This window comes from Phycodurus eques, chromosome 2, assembly GCF_024500275.1.
Source record: "Phycodurus eques isolate BA_2022a chromosome 2, UOR_Pequ_1.1, whole genome shotgun sequence".
NCBI lineage: Eukaryota > Metazoa > Chordata > Actinopteri > Syngnathiformes > Syngnathidae > Phycodurus > Phycodurus eques.
In genome coordinates, this window is record NC_084526.1 from 26129433 (window position 1) to 26144879 (window position 15447).

A 15447-nucleotide genomic window follows, 5' to 3' on the forward strand; every position below is an offset into this window, starting at 1 on the left:
CCCGGGCCACGACCGATCCGGTATGGAATTCTTTGGATGAACGCTCATATTTGTTTGGCAAGGTTTTAAGCCGGATGCCCTTCCTGACGCAACCCTCTGCATTTATCCGGGCTTGGGACCGGCCTACAGTTTGCACTGACTTGTGCCACCCATAGGGCTGCATTGTAACCGTCCTATGAATAATACACTATAAAGATAGAGAGAGGAGAGTTGATTTTGATGCATCATGTGAAACCCTCTGGAAGTCAATGGCTTGCGACAGCATAGCTCATGGATTATTCAGGACCAGCCTGAGCCAACCCTCTTACAGGTGTTATCAAAAAGGAACTTTTTAAGTCTTCTCTTGGAGGGAAAGAGGGTGTCTGCCCCCAGACTACATCTGGAAGATGGTTCTGCAGAAGAGGAGCCTGATACCTAAAGCTTTTGTTTTACGTGTTGTTTTTGGATAATCTGTAAATCACAAGTAGTGGACTATGGTTGGATGAGCTTGTTATTAAGGTGAAAAATGCCTTTAAATTATATTCTAGTCTAGATTTTACAAGCACATATTACATTAAAGCTAGTGTTAAAAATCTGTTCCAGTATTTAATTTGAGGGAAATCAGCAGGGAACCAAGTTGCTACCTTACATTGTTTGTTTGTAAACCACAACTGGGCACCGAGAGACTGCACATTCCCCTCAGTGCAAATGCGGACATAGAAGATTTCTTCATGAGAGCACAGACACTGTATGTGGGAAAATTCTGCCAAAGCATAGAAGGTGTTATCAGATCTATGATTAGAAAAGAACATGGCTCCAATGGGTTCACAAGTAAACAATACTAATTAGCACCTGTGGGAGTCCTTCACACAACATGAAATGGGCCAACTCTGTCTCAGAACACTGCCACTAGGATTGGGGTAGAAACAGCAGGCTGCTTTGGGGGTTTAAATGGTTAATTATCAATTCATTCAATTCTATATAAATTCTTAGAGATCTGGCTTCGTTTTGTTTGTTGGATTGATGAATCTTTTTTAAATGCAGCTTTCCCAATTCTCAGTTTGTCAATAGCTGCTTTTATGTGATAAAATGATCTTTCAAATGCTGCATATTTTTAACTTGTTAGATCTATTACTCAATTGACCCCGAAGACGATTCAGTAAAAATAATGACTGTTATGTTCGATACAAAATCACAATTAAGTGTTAAAATTAATGATGTTCTCTTCTTTTGTGTATTTTCTTTTGGGGGGACAGTTTAATTGAATTGGTAGCCATCACAGAATTTAACAGATTCACATCAGCAAGAAAAAAAATGAAAGAATTAATTTGTCATTGCCGAGGCTATACTATTTTTTTTTAATACACTGATGGGATTTTTTTATGAAAAGAGGACAATCCATAATAGACTCATCTCAGGGGTCTGCCACATTTACATGTCTGCCAGTTCAAGCGGAGCTGTGTTTTTGTAATTTTACTGACAAGCTTCAATTTCCCAGGCCCATCTGCACATTCGACACTGCCACAACAGACCCGCTAGTCATTTCCATTTGACTTTTCTCTTATCTCCACGCACACAAAAAAAAAGCATTTCCATCAACTAGCCAGCGGGTGCTAATGTGAAAATGGCCTTTGAATTTTATGTAGTGGGGCTACATTTAAACATTTGACCAGCTCCCCTCACCCTCCTGCCTATAGAAAACTGATGATAGATAGGGTGACCAAATGTCAGGTAAGAAATGGCTTTTGCCATGAATGTTTTATTCGGTCCCATGTCGCTTTGATCACATTAATACAATACAAAATGTAAATGTTATGCTGAGTGTTAAAAAAACACTATATATTATGACCTTCTTATAAAAGACGATAAAATGACTTTCCATCCCAATAAGGTGAAATGAAATTTAATGGAAACAGGAAATAGAAGGGTGAACACTTTCAGCAGGCAGAGGGTGATATTCACTTAACCCACCGGCTTTGTCATTTAGCAGCACCAACCCTCAGAGATTTATGTCTATCTGTGTAGCTGATGTTTCCTCCTGTCTGCCATGTAGACAAATAGAAATGGAGGCCTGTCTGTTAAAAAGCCCTATCCACAGATGGGCAGAAGTTCGGGTTTTTAAATGTTAATGTCATTCAGATTTATATGAGGCAGCTATAGATTGCCACTGAAGGTATGCAGAGCTAGCTAATGTTTATTTAATTGCAAAGCACACAGGCTAAAATGTTTGCCCCTGAGCCTTTGCAGCACTCGAAAGACCGAACTGCCACTGGCACCAGACGTGGGTTAAGAAATGAGCTGAAAATTTAACAGTCAATACTCCATCTAATGGGCAAGGTAAAAAAAAAAAGCTGTGCTTAGAAGTTAATTTTATTAGCACACAGAGTGCTTTTGTCCAGTGGAGCCCAAGGAGAAAAAAACAGTGTTTAATAGAAGAAAAGAGAAGAGAGAGAACGCACACTGATAGCCAAGAGTATTACTTCTCCTCCCATTCTCCTGCTGCGTTGTGATAGACAGACTAATATGCAGGCTCACTTTCAATGCCAAAGGCTAGACCAAGGCTCAGAGGAGACAAGTCCCTCTCCGATACTCTTACTCCCCTCTCATGCTTTCCAGCCCTTTTAACTGGAGCAGTGTATAAATACAACAATATACACATTATTACCCCAGAGATGGAGATTTTGCCTCAAACATTACAAACAATCTGGCTGGCCTTGCTCCCTCTCTCTTTGTGCATCTGTGTGAAACGATCAATACTGTATAAATTAGAAGAACATTGAGCCTTGCTGGTTTCCATGTGGAGTAACTGTGTATTAAATCACACCAATTGATGAGCTGAAGTTCACAGGAGGACAACACTGGATTGCAGTGAGTTATCAGCCGCCCGGTTAAAGTTCCTCATTCCTAGTGACGACCGCAGCACCTAGGCTGATAATGAATCCACTGTCTTCTGCCAATTTACCATGTTGACCACCTCATCTCATTTTGTTTATTGTTTATTGGCTCCCCAATATGTTTTGAAACATACAAAAGGTAATCTTGCTGAGATCTGTCAGAAAACAAAATGTAAAAATGAAAAAAACAAAAAACATTCTGTGCATTCAGTGTCGCACATATTCAATGCACAATTATTCCCCCCCGCATCTGCATTACTGTACATATGTACAGTATACACGTTCCCACCCCAGAGTGCCCACAAATACATATATTAATTCCAATATGTACGTGTAGACCACACAGAAGAACCCAGGAGAATAAAATGGGAATTTCCACATAGTTCACCTCACACACCCTCATAATCACCCCAAACACCAATCCCTCATGTAAGGTGGTGATTCGCAACCAAACCTCTGGTTATTGCAGACATATTTTTCATTAGGTATTCTTTTAGCTTCTTTCTGAAGGTTGATTTTGCTTTTATATTAATTATCAAATTTGGTAATGAATTCCATCCTACAATAGCTCAATAGGTTATGAAAGATTTAAAGAGGTTAGTTCTGGGGTTTGGAGCAGCTAGATAGTTCAAGTTGGATTGTCTAGCTGTATAATTATGTTTGTTTCCTATGTACACTACTTGGTCAGAGAAGAACTGTTTTGTGTTCTTTTTCATTTAAAAGATTCCTGGAAAAAAGAGGACACGGGAGTGTAATCTTTTCTCAACAAAGTCATGAAAGATTTGTGTGCATTTTAAAAATATTTGTTTGCTTTGAAAAGTTTAGAACCAGTCTAGCATCCTTATTTTGAGCTATTTGCAATTTATGTAAGTAATTTTTTTGTTGCAGATGATCAGAAGGCTGGACATTATTCAAGGTGTGACAGGACTCATGCTTGGATTGCCTCTTTCAGGACTGCAATGCAGTCTCATCTTGTTTGGTGGATTTTTTTATGTCTGGATTTTGGTGGGACCCAGTAGATCCTTTGTGCACATGTGCGAGCAGCAAGTCCACTTGGACAACATGGAGAAAAACATTGGACATTATATGGCTCTTTGTATTGCCATAATTTTCTCCATCACTGCAAACACACACGTTACAACATGTTACAACAAATTAAAATAGTAAAGTCTGGCGGTGCATATCAAATTAAATTTCAAACGTCCCCTAGTTAAATAGGCCTAGTTTACTACGTTGGATGCTGTTTAAGAAAACTAGAATTAAATATATTGTAGTGTCGGGAAAGTCGATGCTGGAATCCCCAGGATGCCGAGCGGCTTTGTGTAAATAATTGACTTATTGGTTGCCTTTATTGTTTACGTTTGATTTGTATTATTCCCTAGCAATAGCAGTAGTAGACATCGTGTGTTCATCCAAAACGTTTATTTTATTATTGTTCACTAACTGTTTTTTTTATTTATTCAAGCACCACGAGGTTCATCTTATGATTAATGACCTGCCTCATTGTCGGTCATTTATGCAGTCCAGTGGTTAATGCAGGCCCATGAAAGGTAAAGAATGTCATCATCAAAACCACAGTGCCTCTAGGTCGCCTGCACAACACATGCCATAGTTCCCATCAAACTTAACTTGCCATAGTGGCTTGTGGCATAGGCAATGTAATGTTACTAGTCATTACTGAAATCCAGCGGCATTTGGATAGTTGGTCTGTGTTAACGTAAACACTAGAAACTTAAAACATCCCAGTTCTTGGATGACCTGCAGACATGTCACCCACTGAGCATGTTTGGGATGCTCTGGCTCGGCTTGTATGACTGTTTTCCAGTTCCTCCAAATATCCAGCAACTTTGCACAGCCATTGATGAGGAGTGGACCGACATTCCCCTGGCCACAATCAACAACCTGATGAACTCTAAGCCATGGAGATGTGTTGCACTGTGTGAGGTAAATGTGGTCACATCAGACACTGGCTGCCCCCCCGCCCCCCCCACTCCATTCTGTATGTTTTATATACAATATGTGATTCAATGCAGGATTTCTTTGAAGCATATACTGTACATACTTTAAAAAATGAAACATTCATGGTTCATGAATATGGTTCATGAAAAGATAGACCACAATGCTTAATATTGAACTGAAAGTGTCCATAACATTGGTTGTTATATTTACGTTTAGTCCGTATTTACTTGTAGTAACTCAGTTTGTGTGTTAGTGCTTATGTTGGTCTGACAGGGGATTGAGAGCAATAGACAAGTAAAAACAATGGCACAAAAGCATGTCAGCAGGTCAGCTGGCACAGCGGCAAGGAGTGAACTTCCAAACATTGAAACACATTCAGGAAATAGAGTGACAGAAAGAGGGCACAGACACAGGAGGATAAAAGAAATGAATTCGACAAGAGCTGTAAGAAGAGGGAGACAGCAGAGAGAGACACTCAGTGGAAAGGAAATGTAAGTCTCAGGCTTTAGAGGTGCGGGATTGAACAGAAAAATGTAATTGTTTCACTTCACCTAAGGAAAAGCAGAGTGCATACATTTCAAAGTCATTTTACATTTTGTATGATGGACTTTGCATGTTCTTCCCGTGCATGTGTGGGTTTTCTCCGAGTGGCGACTCTCAATTGCCCATGAGTGTGCATGTGAGTATGTATTATTATTTGTCCATATGTGCGATGCAATTCGCTGGTGATTAGGTTGGGCTGTACCCTGTCTCTCGTCCAGAGTCAGCTGAAATAGGCGCCAGCACCCCCGCGACCCTAGTGAGGATAAGCGGTATGAAAAATGGATGGATGTATTGATGGATATGACTAAATCTACCTATAAATCTACCTCCCAGTGTCCTCAATGACTCATCTTGGCTTTCTGTGTGGAGTTCGCATGTTTTCTTATGCATCTTCGGGTTTTCTCTCAGTACTACTGTTTCTGTGTCACTGGTCGTGTAGTGGTAGGCAGTGTAGGTGTGCATGTGAGTGTGAATGGTTGTCTCCATGTGCCCTGCGATTAATGGGTGACCAATCCAGGCTGTTGTGTGCTCCAGTTTCCTTCAAAACCTACATGATAACCTGCATAAAAATTGGACACATGGAAGGAGTTGCAGTTTCCCTACCATCACAAACTTTAACTTTATTAAACTGTGGCTCAGTTGGTAGAGCGGGTTGGTTAAAATCCCGGCTACAACTGTTCGCATGTCGAAGTGTCCTTGGGCAAAACACTGAACCCTAATTTGCTCCCAGTGGGCCTGGGAGCGCCTTGCATGGCAGCAGTTGCTCATTGGTGTATGAATGTGTGTGAGTGGGTGAATATGAGGCTTTGTAAAGCGCTTTGGGCACTGTGATGGTGTAGATATAGCGCCATATATGTTCAGTCCATTTACCATTTTATTTTCCAGCCAGTTCCTTTGTGCAAGGTACTGACCCATGATGAGGATCTGGTCCCTGTATGGAGAACTATTTTCACTGTACACTGCCTCCAAGTGTCCAAGTGGCCGTATACGTATAGCTGCTTGCACATGTGCAAAAAGGATCTACTGGCTTCCACTAAAATCGATGAGGCTACATCGCTATTCGCTACAAACGTTGAGAAAAAAGACAGGCTTCAAAATGTCTCTCTTATAGCCGAAAAAAAAACGCAAAGTGGATGTTGAAAACCGGCAATTCAGACAGAAACGACTGAGAATTACAAGGCCAATTCCAATGAAGTTGGGACATTGTGTTAAACTTAAATAAAAACAGAATACTATGATTTGCAAATCATGCTCAACATATATTTAATTGAATACACTACAAAGACAAGATATTTAATTTTCAAACTGATCAACTATATTGTTTTTAGCACATAATCATTAACTTGGAATTTTATGGCTGCAACACGTTCCAAAAAAGCTGGGAAAGGTGGCAAAAAAGACTGAGAAAGTTGAGGAATGCTCATCAAACACCTGTTTGGAACATCCCACAGGTGAACAGGCCAATTGGGAACAGGTGGGTGCCATGATTGGGTATAAAAGGAGCTTCCCTGAATTGCTCAGTCATTCACAAGCTAAGATGGGGCGAGGTTCACCTCTTTGTGAACAAGTGCGTGAGAAAATAGTCAAACAGTTTAAGGACAATGTTCCTCAACGTACAATGGCAAGGAATTTAGGTATTTCATCATCTACGGTCCATAATATCATCAAAAGGTTCAGAGAATCTGGAGAAATCGCTGCATGTAAGCGGCAAGGCTGAAAACCAACATTGAATGCACGTGTCCTTCGATCATTGTATTCTGTTTTTATTTATGTTTAACACAACGTCCCAACTTCATTGGAATTGGGGTTGTATTTATATTTTTTATTTTATCTGCCGAACGCAAAGTATTTGACTGGTACCCTGTTACCAAATTGGAAACAGTAAACAACTGCACGCATGCTGTCATTGATTGAGTTGACAACAAGCAGCTTGTCACTTCAGCTCTTAAAAAAAGTGCCTCTCTCAGATACAGCAACTCTTCGCAGAGTGGAAGTACCTGCAAAGTATCCTGCAGGAAAGCTTCTGGAAATCTGCGAAAACAGAATAAATAGTATGTCTATTGCTGTGCGCAAATCAACTGATTATACAAACATGGCCCAGCTGAAGTGTATTGCTAAAATTAATTTCTTTTTCTATCATATTTAATTTTCTGTTTTAAAAGAGACTCACAGAAGTCTGTGTGGTGGTTCAGACTCAGAAGTCTGATATGTATGGTGGTTCTTGTAGCGTTCTTTTGGTTGTGCACATGGGTCAAATACAGTGGAACCTTGATATAACAGATATGAGATAAAACGGACCGTCGGGACTAAACAATCTGTCCAAAAATAGTTCCCTTTAGTGTGCACACCCACCTAGTGGACACCAGTTTTTGATCAACATCTTCTACCGCTTTAAATACCCCATTTTTCTTCCAGTAAATAATTTCATCACGTTTTGCATTATCAAATGAGAAATCTTCTGTGACCAACACATCATTATCCTGTATGTCAGAACATACTTCGTCACTGTCCAGAGTCTTCCACCTGACTCAGATCAGCTGACCTTGTGGTACCTGTTATGTTATCAGCTTGTGAGTACTGTAGATTGTACCAGTTCTTGTATTGGACCGTCGGGACTGAACAATGTGTTCAAAAATAGTTCCTATTTGTCACTTAAACTGCCGTTGACAAACTCTGTTAATCCAGAATTGGCCGCTGTTGTTTACTGGCACTGTGACGCAATGCAGGCAGATAGTGGGACTGACATATTTCTGGGTCACAGACATACAGAAAAATAGATCCAATTCCAAAAGTCCCATGTTGAGAGAGAGAGAGGCATGGCGGCAGTGTTAACTATGAGGAATACAAAGCACAAATCTCTGGACTCTGTTATTGGTGGTGTTTTATGCTATTTTTTGGTACAGTAAAAATTTTTGTCAAGCTGTTCGCCTTTGGCAACAGATTCAGAACTAGAAAGCACACGAATTCCTCACGGCTCATGAAAGCTGTTAGTTTCCAATGAAAATACACGTTCAAGTTGTTTTGTCCATTTATTTATCATTCTCAACAGCTTAACATGACATCACAGTTACTACCACCCACACAACAACCCCGCACACAATCATGACGTCATCAGTCTGCGCTCCCTCGTAAACAGTTAATGATGGCCGTAAATAGCAGAATAAACCCACCAACAAATTTAACTTAACAATCTCCAGTCTTTAAAAAAAATAAAATAAAATATAATTTGGAAATGAAGGTTAACATTTTGTGTGCATGTCTTTTGCAAGATAACATTGAGTACTAAATAGTCCTTTTATTTTTTTAAATGATTAATTATTATTAGGCGGAATGGTAGACGACTGGTTAGAGCGTCTGCCTCTCAGTTCTGAGGATCGGGGTTCAATCACCCAGCCCCGCCTGTGTGGCCTTTGCATGTTCTCCCCGTGCCTGCGTGGGTTTTCTCCGGGCACTCCGGTTTCCTCCCACATCCCAAAAACATGCATGGTAGGTTAATTGACAACTCTAAATTGCCCGTAGGTGTGAATGTGAGTGCGAATGGTTGTTTGTTTGTATGTGCCCTGCGATTGGCTGGCAACCAGTTCAGGGTGTACCCCGCCTCCTGCCCGATGATAGCTGGGATAGGCTCCAGCACGCCCGCGACCCTAGTGAGGAAAAGAGGCTCAGAAAATGGATGGTTGGATGGAATTATTATTAGGCGGGACGGTGGGCGACTGGTTAGAACATTTGCCTCACAGTCCGTGAGGATCGGGGTTCAAATCCCAGCCCCGCCTGTGTGGAGTTTGCATGTTTTCCCTGTGCCTGCGTGGGTTTTCTCCGGGTACTCCGGTTTCCTCCCACATCCCAAAAACATGCATGGTAGGTTGATTGAAGACTCTAAATTGCCCGTAGGTGTGAATGTGAGTGCGAATGGGTGTTTGTTTCTATGTACCCTGCGATTGGCTGGCGACCAGTTCTGGGTGTACCCCGCCTCTCGGCTGAAGATAGCAGTGATAGGCTCCAGCACACCCATGACCCTGGTAAGGATAAGCGGTACAGAAAATGGATGGATAATTATTATTATATTTTTTTAACATTGACAATTTTAACGGTCATTTGTTTTTCTTTTTTCAGCAGTCATTCTTCAAGCTCCCACTTTCCATCCTTCAGCACTTTTAGAAGCAGGAGGGGAGAAACTCCTTTTTTTTGTCAGAAAATCTGCCAGCTGTTCCTTTTTAGCCGACAGGAGGACATGTTGGATCCTTTTACTTTGGATTAATTCTTTTATTCCACTTATTTGTCGTCGTAGTCGTTTCTCTGATACAGATTTGGTTGACTTTATGGCGTTCACTAGAGAGTAGTTGTCTGTGACACATATCACTGGTAATGTATCTCCCGTGACTTTTTCCGTGGTGAGTTCAGAGTAGAGGGAAGACAAATATAGCGTTATCAATTCCGTTAGCAAGAGCAAGTGTCTCTCCTGCCAGTGTGCTCTGAACCACTCTGCTGATCTTCTTCGATTGCCAGCAAACAAGTGAAAATTTCCATTACTCATCCATCAGCACAATGAGCTGTCCACCTTGTGTTCCACCATCAGGTAGGTTTCCCATTGAGGCATCACTGAAGAGAACAAGCTTCAAGGAATCATCCTTCCCTAAATTCTGATATTTTAGGGTGACACATAGTGACTTTAGTTTCTTTAGTACTTTATTAGCTTCCTGCAAAGTTTGCACAGTGGCTTGTTTTAAACTGGATGCAAGAATACATGTATCGTACATGATATTTGGCCTACTTTGTCTGGCCACACACAGCAGCTGACCTATCTTTGACCTCACTTTGTCAGTCTTGCATTCTGTGAGAGGGGAATGATGCTCCAAAGCTCCTGATGGGTCAATAGGTTGAAGAGCCTGTATGTATCCATTCCTGTTGTATCTCCACTCCTCCTTTAACAGTGGCAAAGTTCATACCCACATAACGAAAGCAATCATGTTCCTCACGTCCCACCTGGAAAGCAGTTTTGAGGTGGGGAATAATTGTTGTGGCAAAAATGTGAGAGCCACCCCAGATGAAGTCATCCACATGACAAGCGAGGATGTCAATTTCACAGGAGTGTCCATCCAACCAGTAGAAAACAGCAGGATCTACTTGTGACATTGTGGTCCCTGTTTCCAGCAATGTGGATTTGACTTTATTGGACCAGTAAAGGGAAGCATCAGCTTGTCCATAGACACATTTATTTAGCTTCCATACTTTTCTATTACATTTGAATTCAGGAGGAGGATGAAAGTAAATGTCGCGAGACAGCTCTGCACCCTGAAGAAAAGCTGACTTAATGTCCATGGAGTGTAGCATCCACTGTCTCTGACATATAACTGACATAAGTAACTTTAGGGACTCTGATGAGCACATAGGAGAGTCTTTTGGAAGATCTGCAGAGTTATACTCCTCAAAACGCTGAGCTACTAGATGCGCTTTGGGTACTATTCCATTAGGTGTTACCTTTAGTGTACACACCCACCTAGTGGACACCTATTTTTGACCAACATCTTCTACCCCTTCAAACACACAATTTTTCTTCCAGTTACTAATTTCATCACGTTATGCATTGTCAAATGAGAAATACCTTGTGGTACCTGCTATGTTATCAGGTTGTGAGTACTGTAGATTGTACCAGTTCTTGTATTGTCTGGCAGCTTTTCCAACTCGCCCCACCACTCTAGCTGTCTGAAAAACACCAGTCTTTGTCCCGATAATTGATTGTTTGTCCTGTTTTCAATGTTATGGAGCCTCCCGCTCTTAATGCCAGTGGCTGTGGATTTTCCTGATGATAATCCTCCTCACTGTCAGCATCATTGGCTTTGTGAATATTAATATCTCCAGCATTGTCATTCTCTTCAGATTGCTGAGGATCTATAGCACCTGCTACTTCACTGGGATCAGCATCAGCATTTCTTATACTCGAGTGGTGAACCCTGACGTAGGTCCCACCATGATATCACTACTCCATCTAGCCCTATCACAACTCCAGAGCCTTTCCATTCAGCACAGTCTGTCCTTTTATAAAACACTTGTCCCCTGTTTCGTTCTTGTCATCATTTGGGCGGAGCTGCTTTCTGAGAGCCCTCCATATTTTTTTTGAGCATTCTGCTTCCGTGAATGGTTTCCTTGCAATGTGTAATAAAATATGTTGTCCCACCATGCACTGATAGTAGTGCCTTCCAAGGCCGGTGGGTTGTCAACTAGAACCGAAGGAAGATTGGGATTTTGTCCAAAACCCTACTGGTACGGACTGAAGCCATCTACATTTTGCATTGTGTTCCTTGCCATGAGTGCCCAATCCAGAGCTGTTCCCCAGTCACATCTGTTGTCCAATTTAGCTTTCAGCAGTATTTCCATGAGTGTTTAGTTATGGCGCTCAAGCAAACCATTACCCCATGGACTGTAGCCAGCAGTGGTCTTTATCTCAATATTGAACTATTCAGCTATGTCTCTGATTTCGTTGTTATTAAACTCCCCTCCGTTGTCACGAAAAAGACGCTTCTTTTCTTCTCAACTTTGCTGGAATCTTGACCTTTGTTGTAGAGTTAACAACTTTTCCATCTCCCAATTTAAAAGACTTGCTGCTTTTCACACTTGTCACTTTCTGCTTTTCACTCTCATCTAGTCCATGTACATAGTTATTCAGCCATTTATGTCCACATACTGTCCTTGTGCAGGCTGTGTCTATCACAACTGAACCTAACGCTTCAACCATGAATATTTCAGAGTCAGATTCCTTGAAAAACAGTGTGATGTTACACTCATCGGGTTGTTTATTGATTTTCACTTGTCATTTTTATATTTTCTTTCTTGTAAGGACAATCTTTCACCCAGTGGTATGTGCTTTGACAAATTCCACACTTCGTTAGTCTTCCTTTATCCAGCGGGTTGGTGCCTGCGAGTAAACCTCGAGCCTGGCCATTCCGAGCTCGTGACAGTTCTCTTTTATTGTCTATGTAATAAACTGCATCGTTGCTCACATTAATTGCTTTGCCTTTTTGCTCGCTCTTTTTGCCAAACACACGTTTGAATTTTTATTTCATATCAACGAAAGTGTGTGTTCCCCGCCCAGTTAGAGCCAACTGCTTGTCTTTCATGTCGAGTCCAGCAGTATCCAGTAGTTTAAACGCCAAAACTGCGCCGGGCAGTGCCATATTATACTTACAGATTTTATTGCAATTTTGTTCAAAGTCCACAATGTATTGCCCCATCGGGACGTCATCTTTCCTTGTGATCCGGTCAAACTCGGAATATGCTTCATAAGACCGGTCCTTTTCCTCGCTCAAGAAAATGTTGTCGAGTTCCTGAAATCAACGTGATCATGCCATTATCTTTATCCAGATCATCTGCTTGTATTTCCAGAGCGACATCGCTTGCTCTGCCTTTCAGCAACAAAGATACCGCTAAAGCATTTTTTTTTTTTTTTTTTGTCCAAGTCCGTCACACGTGTCCACATTTCCACTTCATTTTTACAGTTCTCATAGGACTTCCCTTTGTCGAAGCCCAGTGGTAATCTGTAGTTGCTAGCAGGAGCCATCCTCTGCTACCATGTTAGTTTCCAATGAAAATACAAGTTGAAGTTCAAGGTATTTTGTCCATTCCTTTATCGCTCTCAACAGATTAACATAACATCACAGGGTTAAAAGGGTTCAATGTAACAGACAATCGGCTATATAGGGACAACCCCCGGCCCTGATTAATCCGTTCTGTTGAGGTTCCACTGTACATTTAAAAGAGTTCTAAAATCATCTTCTTTAGTCTTACATAATTATCCAACCTAAATTGGCTCGATGGCCGACTGGTTAGCACATCTGCCTCACAGTTCTGAGGACTGGGGTTCAAATCCCGGCCTTGCCAGTGTAGAGTTTGCATGTTCTCCCCGTGCCTGTGTGGATTTTCTCCGGGTACTCTGGTTTCCTCCCACATCACAAAAACATGCATGGTGGGATGATTAAAGACTCTAAATTCCATCTAGGTATGAATTTGAGTGGGTGGTGAATGATTATTTGTTTAATATGTGCCCTGCGATTGACTGGCGACCAGTTCAGGGTGTACCCCGCCTCTCGCCCGATGATAGCTGGGGTAGGCTCCATCATGCCCGCGAGCCTAATGAGGATAAGAGGTACAGAAAATGGATGGATGCATATCCAACATCAAAATTGTGCATAATGAAAATGATGAGTGACTAGTAAGTCTGTAAGTACACTAGCCACAGTGACTAGTGTACAAAAATGTTAATGTCAAGTCCTGACTGCAATGAATAAATGCAGCATGCTGTAGTAACTTGCTCCAACAGCCTTCAATGAGAAAGTCTATAGTTTTGAGAAATGTTTACAAGCACTTTATGACATGGTATTTTCTCTGTTCTCAGCATCATTTTCTCTAATAATTATTCCTGATCAAATGCCCAAATTAAATTGAGGATCCCTGTACTTTGTGCCTATGAACTGTTTCTTAATATTTGCTGTATCAAAATGACTGCAGTGAAAAAGGTAATTGAAACTACAGTAGCCTACATACCCTGTTTGAGGACGGAGTTGATGTTGTTCGCCCACTTCACGTCCTGAGAGATTGTAATTCCCAGGAACTTGAAGGTCTCGACGGTTGACACAAGGCAGCTGGACAACGTGAGGGGCAGCTGTGGCGAAGGATGCCTCCTGAAGTCCACGATCATCTCTACCGTCTTGAGCGTGTTCAGCTCCAGGTTGTGTCGCCCGCACCACAGCTCCAGCCGCTCCGCTTCCTGTCGATATGCAGACTCGTCACCGTCCTTGATGAGGCCGATGACAGTGGTGTCATCTGCAAACTTCAGGAGCTTGACAGTCGGGTTCGCTGAGGTGCAGTCGTTCGTGTAGAGAGAGAAGAGCAGCGGAGAGAGGACACAACCTTGGGGCGCCCCAGTGCTGATGCTGCGTGTGGATGAGGTTGCCTCCCCCAGCCTGACCTGCTGTGTCCTGCCCGTCAGAAAGCTGTAAATCCACTGGCAGATGGCAGGTGAGACGCTGAGCTGGAGAAGCTTGGTTGCATAATACTCTCCACTGATCATAATGTGAGACTACAATGGTACAAGAAATGATGTGGAATGCTTTTCCCTATCCACCTTACATCTCTGCTTGGGGTGTATGTGTGTTGGCAGTGCATTTGCTGATGATAAGCCACCCTCAGAAAATGTGTGTGTGCCTGCGTGTGTGTGTGTGTGTGTGTGTGTGTGTGTGTGCACACGAGTGCGCATGCATGCAGGACAGAACTACAATCTAGGATGTTTCCTTATTCTGTTCCCTGCTGTGAAAGTAGATGGGTTTTCCCACAGAGGACGTGCAAAATGATCCTGGCAAGTGATTTGCAAGTGTGTGTGTGAAACGGAAGCCGAATCAGCTGTGTGATCTGGCACTGTGTGTCTGATGGGTGTGTGTTACTAGAGTGCTTGAACAGGTGAGGGAAGAAATTATTCTGATTGAAAACCCAGGTGACACGATCTCACGCTGGCTCTTGTTTTGCCACGAAACTGCCTTCAAGCCCATTTCAGTGTGGCAGTGAGAGTCATATAAATATCTTCCAATTTCCGCAACGCTGTTTCCTCTCGTACGTGGAGAGCTGGACAAATGGTATTTTCATTGAAATGAAAATAACGCAAATTTTTGCCATGAAGAAATGAGGCAATGCGTGAGAGCACTTTGGTTTTATTTAAAAATAAACACAGTTAGTTTTAGTTAAAATCATGTGGTTGTTTTATTCTAATCAATTTGATTGTTAGAGACAGAACAGAAATATAAGATGCGAAGTGGAAAGTGTCAGGTTCAGGTTTTCACGGTGTTGGAGACGAGAAGGTGGGAGGACCCAAGTGCAGGGAAGCAGAGATGCAAGGCAGGAGTGCAAGAATCTTAAGGATATTTAATTCCAAAAGGCAAACAAGGATGACGGCATAAAACGCTAAATTAACAAAGTTCATAAGTAAGGTTCCAAGTAACAAAGAAACAAGGGATAAACTCAAAATATAACGTGATTTACCGCAACAGACGACATACAGCAACCCAGACTTAAAGAAAGCAGGGAA